The 16,588-nt window shown below is 38.3% G+C and overlaps 1 protein-coding gene and 2 pseudogenes across 1 annotated transcript in view; 1 reads left to right on the top strand and 2 right to left on the bottom strand.

The window, feature by feature from the left end:
• The window catches only part of MORC1 (MORC family CW-type zinc finger 1), a 164,161-nt gene that overhangs the window by 80,628 nt on the left and 66,945 nt on the right, over window positions 1-16,588 (bottom strand).
• On the top strand, window positions 2,256-2,325 carry LOC120240283 (annotated as a pseudogene).
• LOC120240272 lies at window positions 9,138-16,175 on the bottom strand (annotated as a pseudogene).

The following is a 16,588-nucleotide window of genomic DNA, read 5'->3' as shown; positions in this document are numbered from 1 at the left end:
AGGTCTCCTCCCTTGTTGCTTCACAGAACCCCTAGCAGTTCTCACATCAAGTTTCCTTTTGGACTGTGGTTCTTGGGATTTTCTCAACTCAAACTTGGCTTTCTGCTAACTGCTCAGCACGCAGTCTTGCCCCTACCCAGACTCCACTGCTTCACTGCACACCACAGCCTGAAATGTTCTTTGGTGCCTGCACAGGGCTTGTAAGACTGTGTTCTCTGATTTCCACGTGAACTACTCAGCTCTTACTAAGTCAAGGAAAGAGCCGCTGTAGATTTAAGTCGGGGGGCTTCTAGTGTTGCCTCTGCCACACATTAGTTGATAATTGTGGGAAGCTACTGAATTTTCTGCTCATAAAGTGAGTGTTTACAAACTTGCCTTACAGGGTTCTCGTAAGGAATAAATGGGAAGGTGTGTTAAAAACTACAGCACTCTACAGAAATTTTAGTGGCTGCTGCATTATATTTGTCCTCTCTTTCAGTATTGCTTCTCCAAGGAGTCTGTCCCTTGTGAAAGGGGAAACCGTGCTTTATAACTTTGTATGCCTTCAACATAGAGCTCAGCATCCTGAACAGGACAAGCCCTCAAAAAAATGTTGCTGCTGATCTTGACAAAATATGTTATTAATGTGCTATTTGGGTTAAAATGAAGGTGAAATAATGTCTCTCCCTGAAACATTAACTGAACACAGTTAACACAACCCAACTCACTTCTACAAGTATCAACCATGAACCCCAACATAAATATCTTAAGGTTCATGAAATTCCTAGGATATTAGAAACACCAGTATATACCTCTCAAGGGCAGGATGATACTCTGTGATCATATCACCTTTTTTCCTAATTTTTAAAAGTGATTATTTATTTTGAGAGAGTGAGCAAGCAGGGGAGGGCCAAAGAAAGAGAGGAAAACAGAATCCCAAGCAGGTTCTGCACCATTAGCATGGAGCTCGATGTGGAGCTTGAACCCATGAAGCATGATATCTTGACCTGAGCCAAAATCAAGAGTCAGATGTTTAACACACTGAGCCATCCAGGTGCCCCTTTTTAAAAAAATTTTTTTCATCTTTATTTATTTATGTGATCATACCACTCTTTAACACGTGTTACATTTTAGTTTACTTCATGCCTATTTTTCCTTCTAGAAAGTGAAATACTTAAAGACAGTGGCTATGTTAGGATCTTGTTTTCAGAGGCAGATACACAGAGATTAATGTTTACTTACAAGACTAAATAATACTGAAGGGTAACTGGCCATCAAAGCAGAACAGAGCATTCAGTAACCCAAACATCATGACACCCAGGTCTCATAGAATATATACCATTCAGAGTAGATATTAGGACAAAATATAACAACCAGAGTTCTTCACTCAGGATCAGAAATGGCTTTTTCTGAACTTTTCTGAAGTTCTGAATAGAACTTCAACTTTTCTCCTCCAGATAGAAACCACTCAACAGTACAACTTACAACATGTTACTAAAACCAAGTTCCAACGACTGGATGCTGAAGACTAGGCAAACGATTCATCAAGTGGATAAGTAAGCCAGAGACTGGCCATAGGAGAAAACCTATCATGTCAGTTTCTACATTCTTTTATGTATTACTCTGTCTGTAGAGATTTATGCAGATACCTCTGGAAAAAAAAAAAAAAGTTCCTTCCAAAAAAGGGAACTTCCACCAGGCTATCAGTGGATATTTCAGGAGAAACTTTCTAAGTCAAGAGAGTGTGGGATAATATAATCAAAGTGCTGAACAAAATGACAAGAACACCACCGCCTGCCAACCAAGAATAATTTACCCAGGAAAGCTGTCCTTCAGAAATTAAAGAGACACTAAGAACTTCCGAAACAAAAGTTGAGGAATTTCATTACCACTAGACCTGCTGTATAAGAAATGCTACAAGGAATTCTTCAAGCTGAAATGAAAGGACACTAATTAGTAACTTGAAAGCATGAAAGTATAAAACTCACTGGTAAAGCTAAGTATATAGATTCAGAATATTCTAATACTATGATGGTGGTGTATAAATCATTTAACTCTAGTATAAGGATTAAAAGACAAAAGTATTAAAGATAACTATAGCTATGATAATTTTTTAGTGGATGCACAATATTGAAACATGTGAACTGTGAAATTAAAAACAAATAATGTTTGCGGGGAAAAGGAATAACAAGGTAGAGCTTTTGCATGCAATTAAAGTTAAGTTGTGTACTACACTTCAATTCAAAAAAAGAACATTGATAAGATTTAATATCCTCATCGCTTCTCGGCCTTTTGGCTAAGATCAAGTGTAGTAAATTCAATATCCTTTCATGATAAAAACTCTCAACAAATTAGGTTTAGAAGGACTGTACCTCAACACAATGTAGGCCATTATGTCAAGTCCACAGCTAATATCATACTCAAAGGCAAAAGTTAAAAGTTTTTCATCACAATTAGGAAAAAGACAATGATGCCTACCCTCACCACTTCCAATCAACATTGTACTGGAAGTCCTAGCCAGAGCAATTAAATATGAAAAAAATAAAAAGCACCCAAATCAGAAGCAAAGAAATAAAAAAAAAAAAAAAGAATTCTAGTTGGCAGATGACATGATAATATAAATGGAAAACCTAAAGACTGCCCCCCAAAATCTGTTAGAACTCATCAAAAAAAAAATCAGTAAAGACAAAGAATACAAAACCAAATACTAAAATCAGTTGCATTTCTGCCACTAACAATGAACTGAAAGAGATCTCAAAGAGATCTCAAAGAGGAATTAAGAAAACTTCTTCATTTGCAAAATAATGTTGTAAAAGAAAACCAAAGTGGGAAGCATCACAGTCCTGGATCTTAGCCTCTACTCCAAAGCTATAATCATTAAGACAGTATGGTATTGGCACAAAAACAGACACATTGACCAATGAAATAGAATAGAGAACCCAGAAATTGGACCCACAAATGTATGACCAACTAATCTTTGACAACGCAGGAAAGAGTATCCAATGGAAAAAAGATAGTCTCTTTAGCAAATGATGCTAGGAGAACTGGACAGCAACATGCAGAAGAATGAAACTGCACCACTTTATTACACCATACACAAACATAAAGTCAAAATGGATGAAAGACCTAAATGTGAGACAGGAAACATCAAAACCTTAGAGGAGAAAATAGGCAACAACAATCTTTGAACTCAGCCACAGAAATTTCTTGTTTGACATGTCTCCAAAGGCAAGGGAACTAAAAGCAAAAGTAAACTATTGGGACCTCATCAAGATAAAAAGCACTTGCACTGCAAAGGAAACAATCAACAAAACTAAAAGGCAACCAACGGAAAGGGAAAAGATATTTGCAAATGACATATCGGATAAAGAGTTGGTATCCAATATCTCTAAAGAACTCACCAAACTCAACACCCAAAAAACAAACAGTATAGTGAAGAAATGGGAAGACATGAATATTTTTCCAAAAAAGTCATCCAGATGGCCATGAGACACGTGAAAAGATGCTCAACATTGCTCATCATCAGAGAAATACAAATCAAAACCACATTGAGATATCACCTCACACCAGTCGGAGTAAGTAAAATTAACAACTCAGGAAAGAACAGATGCTGGGAAGGATGTGGGGATATGGAAAACCTCTTGCACTGTTGGTGGGAATTCAACCTGGGGCAGCTGCTCTGGAAAGCAGTGTGAAAGTTCCTCAAAAAAAAAAAAAAAAAAATTAAAACAACCCTATGTCCCAGCAATAGCACTGCTAGGAATTTATCCAAAGGATACAGGAGTGCTGATTCATAGGGGTTCATGTACCACAATGTTTAAAGCAGTGCTTTCAACAAAAACCAATTTATGGAAAGAGCCCAAATGTCTATCAACTGATGAATGGATAAAGAAGATGTGGTTTATATATACAATGGAATACTACTTGGTAATGAGAAAGAATGAAATTCTGCCATTTGCAACAATCCGAATGGAACTGGAGAGTATTATGCTAAGTGAAATAAGTCAGCCAGAGAAAGACAGGTGTCATATGCTTTCACTCATATCTAGAACTTGAGAAACTTAACAGAAGATCATGCGGGAAAGAAAGGAAAAATAGTTTCAAACAGAGAGGGAAGCAAACCAGAAGACACTCTTAAATACAGAGAGCAAACTGAGAGTTTATGGGGGGTGGGGGGGCAGGGGAGAGGGGAAAATGGGTGATGGGCATTGAAAAGGGCACTTGCTGGGATGATCACTGGGTGTTGTAGGTAAACAATGAATCACAGGAATCTACCCCCAAAACCAAGAACACACTGTATACACTGTATATTAACCAACTTGACAACAAGTTACATTTTTTAAAAAAACAATAAAATACTTAAGATTAAATTTAACCAAGGAGGTTAAAAGTCCTATACACTGAAAACTTTAAGACACTGATGAGAGAAATTTTAAGTCCTGAAACCATAAAACTTCTAGAAGAAAACATAGGGAAAAAGCTTCTTGACATTGGTCTGTTTTGGACACATCACTGAAAGCAAAGATAACAAAAGCAAACAACAACAAAAAAATTCAAACAAAAAATAAATGGGATCACATCAAACTGAAAAGCCTCTATTCAGCAAAGAAAACAATCAACAAAATGAAAAGACATCATAAAAAGGAAAATATTTGTAAACCATATATCTGATAAAGGTTTAATACCTAAAATATGCAAGGAACTCATACAATCCAATAGCAATAAATACATACATACAAACATACATACACACTCACACTCTGATAATAAAATAGGCAAAAGACCTGAATAGACAGTTTTACAACAAAGATATACAAATGGCCAAAGGTACATGAAAAGGTGTTTATTATCAGGGAAATGCAAATCAAAAGCACAATATAATCTCAAAGAGAAGAGATAACAAGTGTTGATGAGAATGTGGAAAAAAGGGAACTCTCATGCACTGTTGGTGGGAATGTAAATTGGTACAACCATGATGGAAACAGTTTGGAGGTTTCTCAAAATATTAAACACAGACCTACTATCTGACCCAGAAATCCCACTTACGGACATACATCTGAAGGAAATAAAATGTCTTACAGAGATCTTCAATATCATGTTCACTGCAGCATTATTCAGAATGGCCAAGATAGAGAAATATGGAAACCTATATGTCCACTGATAGATAAAAATATGATTAGATAGATAGAATAGTGGGGTGCCTGGGTGGCTCAGTCAATTAAGCGTCGGACTTCGGTTCTGGTCATGATCTTGAAGTTTGTGGGTTCAAGCCCTACATCAGGCTCTATGCTGATAGCTCAGAGCTCTGGAGTCTGCTTTGGATTCTGTGTCTCTCTCTCTACCCCTCCCCTGCTCATGCTCTGTCTCTCTCTGTCTCAAAAATAAACAAACATGAAAAAAACTTATTTAAAAAAAGAATATCCAGCCATAAATAGTTTGACATACCGTCATTTGCAATGTAAATGAAACTGAAGGCCATTATGCTAAGTGAAATAAGCCAGACAGAGAAAAACAAACACTATATGGTATCATTCATATGTAGAAATCTAAAAAAAGAAAGTTGAATTCATAGAAATGGAAAGTAGAATGGTAGTTGCCAGTGGCTGTAGAGTAGGGGAATAGGGAGATGTTGGTCAATCGGTATAAGCTTTCACTAGTAAGATCAATAAGTTCTGAGGATCTAAGGTATGGGATGGTGCCTGTGGTTAGTAGTACTGTAAGGTATACTTGAAATTCACTAAGAGAATAGATCTTAAGCAATCTAACTCCACACATACAAAAAAGACAACTGTGTGAGGTGAATGATGATTAACATGATCATGGTAAATATTTCATAATGTATAGGTAAATCAAATCATGTTGTACATTCTAAGTATACACAATTTTTTTTTTTGTCAATTATACCCCAATAAAGCTGGAAAAAAATCCTTTTCTATCTAGTCTGGTAATAAATAATAAAACTAATAATAATAATAGTAATTCATTAAATCGGGTTGGTCTCAACTAATGGTGTGGTAATATAATTATGGACATTTGGTTACATATGTGGTTTTAATAACTGATGTTATTGTTAATGTATCTTAATGAGGGTTCTTTAATTACCCTTTCATCCAGAAGACAATTAAAAGAGCTGAAATCTCAAAATTTGAAAAGTACTTGATTTTTTAAAGTATATCTTAAATATTTCCACCCACCTATAACGAGCACTATGAAGAAAACTGAAAATTTATTGATTCCAAAATTATATTATTTGAACGTCCTCAAAGGTACTCTGATTTTAAAAATTCAGTTTATTTTGTAAACAGGAAATGGCTACAAGCATACAGGTGATATTTAAAATTATGAAACAATACATATCTTGAAATTTTTGTTTGAACAATCAACAGGCTTATTAAATTGGTGGAATAATCAGAAATTAATGCACACAGATTTAAAGTCCTAATTCCTAGAACAAGTATCTGAGAAAAAGTGAAAATTTAATTTACTGCTAGCTATATATGGAGTACTTTATTCAGAGTATTTCTAATGCTTAAATTAATCTGATTAATTTTTCAGGAGCCCTTTAAAACTCAGGAAAAATAATGGGAACTGCTGCAGTAACTTACTAAACATTTGCCAAACACCAGTAACTAAAAGAGCAGTTTCACAAAGACTGTGGCTCTTAAAAAGAGGAGAAATGTAACACCCTCCTAGATGCCAGTTTCATATCTATTCATAGACTGTACAAAGACATCCAGTGAATCAATTAGCCAAGAGGAGAAGTAATAAAATTCGGTAATAAGCTACCAAAGCAAAGCTTTGATGGTTTCAATCAAAATAAGGAAGGCTAAAACAGTTATGAAATCAAAGCAAGAAGAAAATCATGAGATGAAGGTGCTTATCAGGTCCCTGACTTCGGGTTGTTCTGCAACTAAACAGATGATTATATTCTATTTTTAAAGATCTCCTGAGACAGAAATTACATCTCTATTCTCTGGATATTGTAAATCATGCCTCCTGCTCTGTCGAAACTGTCCTGTTTATCATTACCCCTCATTCTTAGCTAAGCTAGATATCAGACCTTTTGTAAGCTGATCCATGTTTAACTGTTGATCATTTATATTTTTTTTAATGTTTTTTTTTTATTTCTAGGAAAGAGAGAGAGAGAGAGAGAGAGAGACAGCGTAAGCAGGGGAGGGTCAGAGAGAGAGGGAGTCACAGACTGAAACAGGCTCCAGGCTCTGAGTTGGCAGTGAGCACAGAGCCCGATGCGGGGCCCGAACCCACGAACCGCGAGATCATGACCTAAGCGAAAGTCGGACGCTTAACCGACTAAGCCACCCAGGCACCCCAGATCATTTATATTCTTGATGGAATCTCTTGGTTAGGAATGGCAAACTGGTTTCCACGAATAGGCCAACTCCAATCAGCTGGAAGTGATGACTGTACACTTTTGAAGCCAATGGCCACTTATAAGGAAGAACTGCCATTACAGCTTAGAGAATCTGTGAGGCACGTATGAGAGCTGCTACATAACCACTTACCCAAGTACTCTATTTGAACTGAAGGACAGCAAAGCAAGATGTCTTCAGTGGTGGTGAAGGTGCTCACAGCCCCTTCTTTCTCAAAGCTCCTACGGGGATGAAGTGGGTTGGGCAAGTCTCACTTTATGGGGATAGTCACTGGCAGAAGCAAGTGGCAGAATGTTTCTACTTCACTCTACTGAGAGCACAGCAGGCTCCAGGGCAAAGCTCCAGGAATCTGAGGAAGTGATCCAACTCCCTGGAAGTGTCAACTTCACTACCTTCACCTGGCAACACAGCATCATTTCCTCTCATTTTATGTCAGTGCTTTCCCATGTGGATCTCCTCAAGCTGCAAAATAATTTCAGAACACTACCCCCCAAACTGAGAAAATACGTGAAAAAAATTGAATTCAATATCGCTTCTATGTGATTCTGTATTTTACTACACACAACTACATCCACACATATTTGAAAAACTGTAGCGGTTCCTGGGTGGCTCAGTTACTTAAGCATCCAAACTTTGGCTCAGGTCATTATCTCATGGTTCATGGGTTCGAGCCCTATGTCGGGCTCTGTGCTGACAGCTCAGAGCCTGGAGCCTGCTTTGGATTCCATGTCTCCCTCTCTCTAAAAATAAACAAACATTTAAAAAAATTAAAACTGTAGCATATGTATGTATGAGGTATAATGGTATTTTAGACAATTATTGGTAGACAGGAATTAAAAGATTCCAAATAATACTCTAAAATCTCCTAGGGCTCCCTGGCTCGTAGTTCAGCAACATATCATTCTGTGCACTGGGTACTAGAAGGAAGAGGGTCAGAAGCCTTATGACAACAAACCAAGGAAAGTTAGGCTTCTTCTATGTCTTCCTTCAAGAAGAAATAACTTTTACTTTCTCTTTTTAAGTTATATTTTTATTTAATTATTTTCAATGCTTTTCTTTGAATACATTCAGCTTTTTAAATTCCCTATATAAGGCAATTAAAATTGGACATAGTAATCTAACCTAAAGAATATTCCTGCAGTTCTGTGTCATTATGGGCAATAGCTCTGTTAGCCAGCTCACTCTCCTCAGTATCTGCGTTAGCAAAGTTTATCTTTCTACCAGGACTCACTTTACTCAGACATACACAAAGCCCACTGACTTAATGTTCTCAACATCCAAAGACTCAAATTTACTTTTTTTCCCCTCGTTGCCCCAACTTTATTCAGGGGCACGTTCACAGTGAGGATGGGGGTAGACACAAGGTAGAGCCTGATCTGTCCTGGAGCCCAGGGGCACCACACACCATGGACTACAGAGGGGGAGGAGGCACAGCAGGGGGCCTTGGTGGCCCCAGTAGAAGCCTGTGTACTAGGGAGGAGGCAGTGAGTACCTGGGTCTCTCAAGCCCATGCCCACAATGGGAGGGGCTGATACTGGGCTGAGGTTGAGGGGAAAAGGTGGGAGACACAAGGTAGCCCCTCCAGAGGGGCCAAGTGACCAAGCCCTTACCCAAGGCCCAAGCCCTCAGGGCAGGCTGGGGCCACTCTGGACATACAGCTATGCCACTCTCCCTTTGCCCCTCTGGTGAGGGAAGGAAGGATTTGGGGCTGGGCCAAGCATCTACGCTGCCCTGCCCCATCCTGTCCTTAGCCAAACAGAATGGGTTCTATGTCTGCTTGACAAGGAAACCTTCATATGCAAGTATCTCCATTATGTTGGCAATGTTCTTGCAGTCATCAATGCCACCGTGGGGCTGTCCTATGTGTTGCAGGCTAAGACCCTTGTTTATGTCTAGAAGTCCATTGTTGGGCCAGCAGCCCATGGCAAAGGTGCAAGCCTTTTTCGGATTAATACACTGCTGGAAGTAATCTGCCATTGGCAAGCCCAAGTACTAGCACCGGCCCAGGAGTGTGACTTTCAAGTCCCAGTCTCCACAGGTGACAAAACTGACTTGACGTTTGGACCTTCTTTCTCCATCCACTCATCAACATTCTCCATCACTTGCTGCAGGCTGGGCTGACCACCCTCTATGGCTCAAATAGTCCCTGGGAGCTCTATACCGAAGGGAGTAAGCTATGGATGGACCACAGGCTGGACCTGGTCAATCTCCATAGCCTGGCCACTTTGTTTCAGGATGAGGAACTCAATTTCCTTCACACACTCTGACCCTGGCCATGCAATCTACTTTTTTTTTTTTTTAATACAGCTTATGTTTAATTCTCATTGCATTGTTTTAAATTCAGTCATTAAAATGCAGCCTACTCCTCTTTACTAGGGCACACATAAGCAGACTGAAGTCTTGCTTCTGGCATGACAGGGATAATCAGACTGTAAGAGTAAGAGTGTGTTTCATTCCAGAAAAAGAAGGGTACAAGGCTTTTTAGGGTTTTATTTGCAATATAAGTGAGATCCTCTGAGATATTTTAGCATGAAAACTCATTGTAAATGTAAAAAATGTCATTATCATGATAATAATAAAAGTGCAGAAAGAAAAGGAAGCGTAAGTGCTGTCAATGGTGATAATTTCAATTACCAGGTGAAAGCAGTGTAAATGGATTAAATCTAAGAATGTGATTTTTTTTTAAACCAGAAATCAATCCAATGAACTCCTGAACCATCCTGCTATTTGCTGAGAGATGGCACGAAGTAATGATTTTAAATAGAGTACATATTTATGCCATATAAGTCCAGGCAAATGTCTGTATCATTTTTTATTGTTTTAATTTTATTTCTAATCAAGCTTTTATTCAATGCAATTTTTTTTTATCAGTATGGAGTTCTATGTTGTTTCTGTCAAGTAGTAAAATTACAAACTAACTTAGGTGACCAAGTGGAAGATGAAAAATGTTTTAGAAGTATCAGAAGTATTAGAGCTAACAAATGATAAAAATATGATAGAATTAGAACAGAAGATTTTGGAACTTCTTACGGACCCAAGCATTGATTATTAACTGCTAATACCATTAAAAGAGAAAGAATCAGGCAACCTGATGGTAGAATACACTACTACCTATGAAGCATCTTGACAAAAACCAACCAATCAATCAAACAAACAAAAAACCACCACATCTAAACTTGGTCAAGGTGCAATTGCAATTTGCAAAAAAATTAACAGAATAAAAAAACCTGTTAAACCACACCTAGTAATGCAGCAACCAAATTTATATGTGAAAACTACAAAACAACCAGCCCAGTTTTTCCCACAAATAAATTGCAAGGAAAACCAGGAGAGAAAAAGAAATGTGGGGATGGGTAGGAGGGGCTAGGAGTTATATGATGACAGGAGATACTTAGAAATATAACAACAGACTGGATATTTTATGCTATTAAGGAAGTATTGATAATTTTAAGTGTTTTTGTATTGCGGTTATATTTCTAAATAGAGTTCTTTCAAAAATACATGATAGATCCATTTAAAATAATTATATAATGTCTGGAATTTTCTTCATAATCTAGTTGTTGAAGAGTAGGTGGGAATGTAAATGAAACCAGTCTGCCCAGAGTTGATAACTGTTGAGGGTGGATGATGGATTTATGGGTTTCTTTACACTATTCTCTTTAATTCTGTCCAATTTCTCAATCTCCTATATTAGTTTGCTTGGAATGCCATAACAGCAACAGCAACTACAACAGAAACAGACTGGGTGGTTTCAACAACAGAAACTTATTTTCTCACAGCTGTGAAAGCTAGAAGTCCAACTTCAAGATGTGGGAAAGTTTGGTTTCTTGTGAGTCTTCTCTCCTTGGCTTGGAGATGGCCACCTTCTAGCTGTGTCCTCACACCATCTTTTCTCTGCACCCACCCATCCCCGGAGTTTCTCTGTCCACATTCCCTCTTCTTATAAGAACAGCAGGGGGGTCTGGGTGGCTTAGTTAGATGAGTGACCAACTTCGGCTCAGGTCATGATCTCGCAGTTCACGGGTTTGGGCCCTGCATCGGGCTCTGTGCTGACAGCTTGCTCAGAGCCTGGAGCCTGCTTCAAATTCTGTGTCTCCTCCTCTTTCTGCCCCTACCTTATTCGTGCTCTGTCTCTCTTTGTCTCTCAATAATAAATAAATGTAAAAAAAAAAAAATTTTAAAGGAACACCAGTCAGACTGGATTAGGGTCCTCTCCAATGGCCTTTTTAACTTAATCACATCTTCAAAGGCTCTGTCTCCAACCACAGTCACATTCTGAGATACTGGGGGTTAGAACTAAAACATATGAATTCTGAGGAAATAATTCGGTCTGTAACACCAAACTGAGAAATTTAAAAATAAAACATATGCTATTGAAAATATTATATTTTTAAATGAAATAGAATACATAAAATCAGTGACTTCAAAAACTGAATAAAAAAAGAGATATGAATTATTTCTTGGTCTGTATCTCCAAATAAACTGGTCTCACAGTCTCACCTTTCAATATTTTTATAGACCTCACTCAACATGTATCCTAGCAGAAATGGTGCATTTCATTTTTTTTTTTGTAGTGCTTTTCTGAGATTTCATAGACTGAAGTACATAATAAGAGAAACAACATCTGTCGTGAGCAGCTAGCTAGATCTACCTACTATAGTGTTATGGACTGAATGTTTGCATCCCCACTAAATTCATATGCTGAAATTTAATACCAGTGTGATAGTACTTGGCAGAGGGATCTTTGGGAGGTGATTAGGTCATATGAGTGAATCCCTCGTGATGAGACTATTGCCCTTATGGAAGGCCAGAGAGCTAGCTCACTCTCTTTCCACCATGTGAGAATATCAGGGGAAGTCAGCAGTCTGCAAATTGGAAGAGAGTTCTTGCCAGATTCTGACCATCCTGGGACCCTGATATTGGACTTCCAGCCTCCTGAACTGTGAGAAATATATTTATATTGTTCATAAGCCACCAGTTTATAGAATTTTGCTATAGCAACCCAAGCTAAGGCATAAGCATTACTTTTTAAAGAAACTATTCATCTAACAAATATTATCTCTTTTTCAAAATTATACACAAACCAAGAAATTGATATGAACTAGGAAAGAGCCTAATCACAAAGATTTTTAATTGACCAATTGCCTTTATCCAGTATACCATTTATTAATTAGAAGTCAACATTAGATTCAAAAAAAAGTAGTGGCAACCTGAAAGGATGGGCTAAATAAGGTGATAGCATGTAACACAATTAAATGTATGACTCTACTCTGAGGTCCAAAAACACTGGGGAAAAAATATATGAGACGGATGGCTTAACAAGAATACATATTAAAAACTTTATTGGGAATTCTAGTTGGCAATAAAGACATTGAAGGTCAAAAACGTGTTTACTGAGAGTTAATATATTAGGTTCATCAATAGAATTATGACTTAAAATAATTAAAAAAGGGATGATGATCCCATTTTATTCAAGGCTGGGTTTCATTTGAAATTTTTGTGTCTGGGTGGCAAACACACTTTCTGAAGTATAACATGAAAATGGTGAATATATTTATCACCATTTACACCATATCAAGTGAAGAACAGCAACAGAACTCAGAAATGTTAGGATACAAGACTGAAGAGAGACAGAAAGCTTGTCATCAAATATCTGGGAGGTTGCCATTTAGTAAGGTTTTAGGCCTATCTTCATGGCCCCAAGAGGGAAAAATGATGTTGGCCTGACTAACTGTGCCTCATCCTTGGGGAAACACCCCTAAAGGCTTCCTCCAGGCCTTCTCTGGCTCCTGAGCAATGGTGTCTGCAGCACCCATTCTTCCCTGTTGGGCGCCAATCCTACTTCTAAGTGTCAAATCCTGGTAGCCTTACTAGACTGCAAATTCCCAGAGAGGGCGGAACATGTCTGACTCGTTAGTCCTAGGACCCTCCATGTCTACCGCAGGTGAATGAATGAAACAACTCATGAGAAATAGATTGGGCTCCGATAAGAAAATGTATCTTCTAATAGAGCTATGCAGAGATTCATGGGCTGCCTCAAGAAGTAGCAATTTTTCTTTCATAAGAAACCCTGACTCGGGCTTAAAATGGCAGTCCACTTGCCTGGGCAGGGCTGGGTGGGGTAGAGGGGATTAAAGCATCAGGGAGTGACTGGTTTATAGGACCCACCGTTTGAGTTCTAGGAAAGGTGACACTTATTGTGTCACAGATTTCACTTAACACATCTGCTCTGTTCTCATCCATTTATGAAAAGGTTTGTAACAAATTTCAATGCAATTGCTCTGTTCAAACCCCAATTTCATTTGATGTTTCTAACTTTCCTTCTCTTTCTCTACTCCAAACAGCTGCTGGTTAATATTTCCATTTCACTGTAAGGATGCATAAGGCTTTAGGAAACACAGTAGCAGACAGTGAGGTGAGGTCAGACTCAGAAAAACATTTCTGAGGTTCTCAGCACCATCTGTGCCAAATGTAAATGCAGATTTCATAAATGACACAAAGTCATTACCCCTCCATTTTCCTTTCTGCTGATTTGATTTTTACAAGGCCCCAATTTTCCATAGAAACAGATCAGATTTATAGCAAACACAAAGACTGTATCTTTTATTTATAAGGCAAAAATCTACCCAAATACTTCTCATTAAATTTGTGTGCCCTGTAATACTGGCTTTTAGAGTATTAGTCAATCATTAGATGACTTTGGTTATTCCTCTGGGAATGAACACACAAAGACCTTCAAGGTCGATCTCCTCAGCACAGTTCCTGAGACTACAAACTCTGACCTTGATTACTTAATTCAGTTCAATAAGGAAGTTTAGGGATGAGGCTGTGATGTCCACTAAGTGAATAAATACACATGCTCCACTCCCTTCTCCCTTCTCTCTTTCTCCCTCCACTCCCTGACTCCCTTCTAGAGGAACATCTTTTGTAAAAGTACCCCTAAATCCATTCATAGATGCTATGGAATTGGGAAAACAACCTGGCATTAACTAATAATAATTAAAATGCAAACATAACTTATTTAGACTCTTAGTGCACCCCCTGAGAAATTTCTGGAAAAAAAATAGGTTGAGATGAAGATGGGGGGTTATACAAGGGGTCAGGGGAAGCAGGCAAGTGACACCCAGAAGTTGAGACTATAGAGGTTAGGAGGGCACTCCCATACCAGGAAAAGGGGCTTCAAGAGAGCCCTCCCTGAAACAGGACTCAGTATGACAGTCCTGAGGAAGTGTGGGCTGGGATGGAGACGATGCCTATCACCTTGAATTTCCATGCCTCTTTCTGAGGGCTGCATTCCTTAGTCCAAGGACAAGTAAGACAGAGAAAATATGAGGAGAGTGGAGGAGTTTTCAAATGTTTAATGATTTTTCTAGGTCAGGCTAGCATTCAGGGACCAGAGAGTAGATGCTTGATTTATACCTCACTCTGAATATCCTTTTGCGTTCTACAGCTTTAAGCATAACCCACCAAATAAGGTACTCATTCCTACATTTAGTAGAACTTCAGACACGGCTCTGAGAAAAAAGACATATGGACAAAGTACGTCTGTGCTAGCACGCAGTACCTGTACTCTTCAGAGCAGTGCCTCTCAAACTCTAACGTGCATACAAATCACTGGCCATGTCCCTAACACGCAGATTTTCATCCAGTAGGTCTGAGATGCTGCATTCCTAACAAGCTCTCAGGTGACACTAATGCGGCGCACTCAGGGAAGGTTTTTTTTAATATAATTTAAAGTTATATTATCAAATTATATTAATATGTTAAATTATAATATATTCAATATTAATATAATATAAATTATAATATACTTAATGTATTAAATTATAATATAAAATTATATTTGTCAAATCGCTTCCATACAACACCCAGTGCTCATCCCAACAAGTGCTTCCTCAATGCCCATCACCCAGTTTCCCCTCTCCCCTATCCCCATCAACCCTCAGTTTGTTCTCAGTATTTAAGAGCCTCTTATGGTTTGCCTCCCTCCCTATTTGTAACTATTTTTCCCCCTTCGCTTCCTCCGTGGTCTTCTGTTAAGTTTTTCAAGATTCACATATGAGAGAAAACATAAGATATCTGTCTTTCAGAGAAGGTTTTAGACCATGACAGGAAAATCCAGCTTTGGCAAGAAACCTGTGCCCACACCTTTATTCGCACTCGCATGTTTCTCCTCTGAGTTCCTTTAGTCTTTCCTGTTTCACTGCGGTAAGAAAATTTTAGGGAGAAGCCAAGTGAGTACAAAAGAAAAGAAAATATTCTAAATCATAACCTCAAGTAGAGCAGTAAGATTTTAAGTTGTCTCAAGGGTAGAGACATAATTTGTGATATGCATGTATTATACATACTTCATGCAAATCATTGAACAAATACACAGTAGCCTGTCTACTTCTTTCCATAAATGAAGCCCTATGTCTGCATAACTTAAAGAAAGTTTATTTCATTAATGCACAACACACCATCTCATCGTTCAGGTGTCTCTGGAGGCTGAAATGGCCTGAATGAGCCAAATTTCCCAGATAACTGAAGTTTATCTTAAGTATCTGATTGTATTTATTTGAATGCTTTTCAAACTCTTATTGAATTAATATATTCAAGACTTGTTAGCTATACAAAACAAGGTTTAACACACATCTACAATTATCCAGGGTAAACAGTGATTATGCCATGGCAGGACATAACAGCGCTATGGGGGCTACTCAGGTCTGTATGGAACTACATGTCCCTGCACAGTAGAGTCTTGGAATGGTGTCCGAGGCTGACCAAGGCAAACTGCTGCTTCCTTCCTCCACGATCAGCTCTCATACTGCTCACTGACCTCTTACAGTTTTTGATCTTTTTCACATAATATTCTGGAAAGATTCTGAGACAAGCTCCCTTCTCATTTCCTATATTTTATTATTATATTATTACTACATTTTTTAAAGCTTATTTATTTTGCGAGAGAGGGAGCGCACACACACAAGCAGGGGAGGAGTAGACAATCCCAGGCAGGCCCCGTGCTGTCAGCTAGAGCCTGATAAAGGGTTTGAACTCACAAAAAGTGAGACGAAGACATGAGCCAAAACCATGAGTCAGACGCTTAACCGACTGAGCCACCCAGGAGCCCCATTTTATTATTACTATTTTAATAAATAAAAGGAGTGCTTTCACAGGGCTTTGGGCTCCTCATTGTCTAGGTCAGCGCACTCACTCCAAATTAAAGAAACCACACAAGT

This window comes from Hyaena hyaena, unplaced genomic scaffold (genome assembly GCF_003009895.1).
Source record: "Hyaena hyaena isolate Hyena2069 unplaced genomic scaffold, ASM300989v1 scaffold_251, whole genome shotgun sequence".
In the NCBI taxonomy this organism is placed as follows: domain Eukaryota; kingdom Metazoa; phylum Chordata; class Mammalia; order Carnivora; family Hyaenidae; genus Hyaena; species Hyaena hyaena.
Note: the sequence above shows the minus strand (reverse complement) of the source record. Positions and strands in the feature narration are given on the sequence as shown.